The sequence below is a fragment of the Pteronotus mesoamericanus genome, unplaced genomic scaffold (genome assembly GCF_021234165.1).
Source record: "Pteronotus mesoamericanus isolate MK-2021 breed Mesoamerican mustached bat unplaced genomic scaffold, CSHL_Meso_final contig_502, whole genome shotgun sequence".
Classification (NCBI taxonomy): domain Eukaryota; kingdom Metazoa; phylum Chordata; class Mammalia; order Chiroptera; family Mormoopidae; genus Pteronotus; species Pteronotus mesoamericanus.
In genome coordinates this window covers 3,173,328-3,177,954 of record NW_026555187.1, presented here as the reverse complement: position 1 = coordinate 3,177,954, position 4,627 = coordinate 3,173,328, and the positions used below count along the sequence as shown (strand labels likewise).

The following is a 4,627-nucleotide window of genomic DNA, read 5'->3' as shown; positions in this document are numbered from 1 at the left end:
TTATTTTAAAAGGTCAGTTTGAGCATCTGCAATGGTGACTTCTACCTCGAGTCCTGGCTCAGTGCTGATGGAAGCAATCTACTTAACAACCACAGAAAGGCTGTGCAAGTCAGTGAGTCGCTCGCGGATCCCCAACTGAACAAGATCTCAAGGCTTAGAACCTCCCCACTGGGAAAGAAGAGATTCTGAGTCTTGGGAGGCATCCAAACTGGTCCTGGTGCTTTGATATTCTTTTTCTTTGTGCCTCTGATCAAGTCAGCACGCACCTTCTCCGAGGGCTTTAGGTAGTGGCTGGTTGAAGGAATTCTAATTCAGTGAATTGCCACCTCTGGTTCCCACATGGGTCTTTCCAGTGTCTTTAAGGTGCTGCTTCCTGAGGGACTTGTTCCTCAGCAACAAGGAACAGCGGTGGGTCAGGAGCAGGAATGGAGCAGCGCTGCAGATGCAACCTCATTCTCCTCAAAGTCTCATGAACTTGCGTCCAACATTATCATCCAAACAGTTTCCAAACAAGTGTTGCTATCTTTCATGTGCTTTCATCTCCTTCCCCCAAATCTTTTCTTCTGAACACCTTCCTAGGGTAGCCATTGGGGCTTTGTTCACATTTTTCCTGCTCTTTTGAAGGAACATGAGGGGGAGATTACTCCGTTAAGTTTGCTTATAACGATATTGAAGAGAGCCAGAATTGAGAAAAGTACAGGCAAGAGTGTGGTCCGTCTGCCTGCGCTTATTGTTCACGCTGGCTGAAGTCTGGAGTCCTCTGAAGTTAGGCGCTTTATTTCTCTAATTGGCCGCACTATTTTACTAGCAATTAGCTGGGGCGAGCTGCAGCTGAGTTGCTTTAGCGTGTACGGGGTGCCTGCCAGCCAGGCTGCCAGGGTCGGGGTGGGCGGGGGCAGGGGGGAATGACCTTGGGGATCGCCAAGCTGTTGAGCGTGCATCCAGAACACTTCCCAGGAATTATGGGAGCAGCAAACCTATCATCCCTTGATCCATCTAGGCCTCCAGCTCCTGCCCCTCTGAGCCAAGGGGTTGCTAATGACAACCACTTTCTCTCAGCCCCCACAGGCATTCCTTTCCCTGTTGGGATCACAGATTGTTCCACCTGTACGCTCTCTGGCCACAGGGGTACCGGCAGAAAGTCTTCGTAGTCTCTGCCTGTGGATGTCTCGTCCCACAGTCTCCAGGATACATACAGGCCACTTAAGGAGCCCTCGGGAGGGGGAGGGGAGGGGAAGGGAGGGGTGGGGGAAGGGGGAAGCGGGGAGGGGCAGGGTTAACTTGCTTAGATCACTGTCGCGACTCAAGTTCCAGGCCTTTCCCCACCCCAACCCTGCCACAGGTTTCTCTGTCATTTTTTCCCTTTCCTTTCCCTTCCCTTTCCCTTCTTCTCCTCTTCTTCCTTTTCCTCCTTTAAAAAAATTTTGTGTGGTATACATATGGTAAAGTGCACTAATTTTAAGTGTATGCCGGGTAAATGTGCATGTGTAACTACCATGCAGGTAAAAATACAGAGTGCTGCGTTCACCTCCGTTCACCTCCGAAGGCCGCCCCTCCTCGTCACCCGCCCCTTCCCCAAGGCAACCACTGTTCCAACTCCTACCCGGACCCATTGTCGTTCTTGAATTTCTTATGTAGTTCTCTGTTTACTCGGGTCTCTATTTTTCTCAACATGATGTTATCATTTCCTCAACTAAATTTCTTAAAGGGAAATCCATGAGATATTGGTCTCCTGAAATATGGCCTCTCACATCCTCCTCCTCAGTTGAGCGTTACCGTCCTCCCCTGACAAACGACAAAGTCAAAACGAAGAGGCTAAATAATCAGCCTGTGCTCAGCCACTCTCCCACACAACAGCAGCAGAGCCCAGCTTCCGGCTCAGGTCGGACTGCCTCCGGACCCTGGGCCCTTTCCTCCTTCAAGTAGTATCTCAACAAATACTTCCCGTTCGTGAAAAAGACGTAACGCAGGGCTCTTTGTTTTAGCGGGGGAGTGTTATTACTGAAGTTTGAATGGGCCTCAGGGACTTTTCTACATATTTTGAGAAATATGCTACCCTGTTTCAACATAAGAAACGTCCAAAACTGTGAGAGTTTTTTATGTGTTTATTTGAACCAAACTGATGACAAAACCAAGAAGCTGCCAAACTGGGAAGCAAAATCTTAACAGATTGAGAAAATGCTCTGGGAAAAATTGCCATTTTACTACTTATTTTATACACCGGAATCAAAGGGCAAGGCATAAAGGGGTTACATGAAATTCACTGGTGACTAGAGAGGCAGGAGAAAACAAAGCAGGGGATGGGGCGGAACCTCCGGGATTGGATAACAAGTAAAGGGAAGAGACACATACTTCTTTTATATAGGCGGTACAGAATAGTTAACAGCTAACAATTAGCATGATGATAGCAACAATGGGGGCATCTGTGGTCTCTGCTCTGGTGGGGTGGTTGTGATTTGGAGGCTCTGGAAAAAAGATAATTAATATTCCAAAAGTATATTATCAGGTATGTTTTCACAGATTAAAAAAAAAGACAACAGCCTCAAAGATTGACCTTTATTCGGGAAAAATGCTGGCCTAGGACATGACTACCTGTCATGACTCACTTTTAGTTGGGAAGTTTTCACTTCAGACCACCCTGTGTGGTTACTTTTGGTCTCTGAGTCTGTAAGGCTGCCATGGAGCCTTCGCCCGAGCTTGTCAGGTTTCACATGTGGCCTCTTTTTGGTCCACACTTAACTTCATATCTACTCCCACCTAGTTTTTCCTTCTTCTGAGACACCTTTCCAATTCTGTCTGAAACTGGCCTCAGCTGTTCCCATGCTTACAACGGACTTGCACAATGAAAAGGAAAGGTCAATTCCCCATTCTTTCCAGAAGAGGGCAGTAAATTCCACACTCATTGGTCAGACCCCGAACTCTAAGAGGAAGGCCTCTGCCTGAACTAAGTTCCAACAAGACTTGACACAAGTGACTATTCACTATTTATTGTGAACTTAGACCCCCTTACAGATTTTTGGTAATATTTATTTTCTACATCCCAGTCCGCCCTTCCCCCTTAGCACTCATCTACACCCTTATCTTCCTTCCCACCTCAGCCTGTCTGACCCAAGCCTCTCACTCTGCCCTGCTTCTGACCTCCTCCCAGCTCTGAAGGGAGTGGGTGAGGACTTGCTTCTTTGAGCTCTGTTTCCTTCCAAAGGCAATCCTAAAAAGTCGTTTAGCAGTTTGTGCATGGCTTACTTCAAAGAAACTGTTAATGCCTGACTTTAGTGCAACAAACAATGCCTAACATTTGAATAGTACTGACCACTATAAATTCTTATAGAATTTAAAAATTCTATAAGAGAATTTTTAAAATAACATTTAAAACTATAAATAAAAAATAGATCACACTAAGTGCCAGGCACTTTTTAAACACAGGAGCCTGTAACAATGGAAAATTGTAATGGTGGGAAACTGTAATCCACCCAGACATTCTTTGGACATTGTTTCTGTGAACGGTGGCTCTGACTAATACATAGCCTGTAGATGAACAGCATGTTTGGGTAAGAATCCTAGGAGCTAACTTCAAAAGATGCAGACTCCGACCTTCAGGCATCCCAGCTCCAGGAGATTTGCTGACCTTCAACCATGGAGTCAGGGTGATGTGAAGTCAAGACGACATGAAGCCAGGATGACACGCACTGGACCATCACCTGCCTTATCGGAAGAGATCATGCTCATCTGCACGTAGAGAACTTTGCAACCCTCTCCCTCGATCTCTTTGTCCCCTTTCCCTCCTTATAAAACCTCTCCTCCACAGTGAGGTGGGGGTGGGCTTTGAGACATGAGTCCCCCATCTTTCCAGGAGATGGGCTTTGAGTCACGGGTCCCCATCTTCCAGGTTGCTGGCATCTGCAAATAAACCACTTTCCTTTATATCAGCATCTGCCTCTCGAGTATTGGCTTTCAAAGCATCAGGCAGCCAGACCTGCGTTCAGTTACAAGCCCACAGAGGCAGTTAAAACTGCCCCTCCCCCCATAGCCTTACATGTGCAGGTGAGCTCCAAAGTCATGGTGCAGACAGGCTGGAGGAGGCGAAGACCTCGGGGACCAGCACAGCCGCTGAGGAAGGTGATCTCTGCAACGTAAGCGCTGGCTTTGGTGCCAGGGGGTAGAGCCATTCCCTGACCTACTTAAACCTCATGAAGGTGAATCACATCCCCCCCACCACCTCTGATGTCCCGTAGCCTTCGTGGCTGTGTCACTCACCTGGATTTTTACACACTCGGCCTGGATGTTTCATCTTTACTCTTCTAAGCATATGAATGGTGTCTCCCCAAGCCAGCGTGCGGGCTCCTTAAAGGAGCTGCTCACTGTGCTGCACACTTTTCAGCCTTCTTAGAACTTTCCACAGTACACGAGCTTGGGAAATCCTGACCGGTGGGCACTTAGAGGGGGAGCCCCATCGCTAGCGCTCACTGGCTGGCCTTTCCCCGGTCCGGGTCATCTGTGAAACAGGGAGATGGGCCCTTACCAATCCCGTTGTTCCGGATTCTGTGTATCCTGCGTCCTCTTTTTTAGGGTCTGTGTAGAGAAATGCTGTGACGAAACCAGCAGTTACTTGGGAGACTGAGAAATGACT

General features: G+C 47.8%; 1 pseudogene; it reads right to left on the bottom strand.

Annotated features, from left to right (window-relative positions):
• On the bottom strand, window positions 1-1,674 carry LOC129074924 (40S ribosomal protein S20-like; annotated as a pseudogene).
• Between the last annotated feature and the right edge of the window lie 2,953 nt (window positions 1,675-4,627).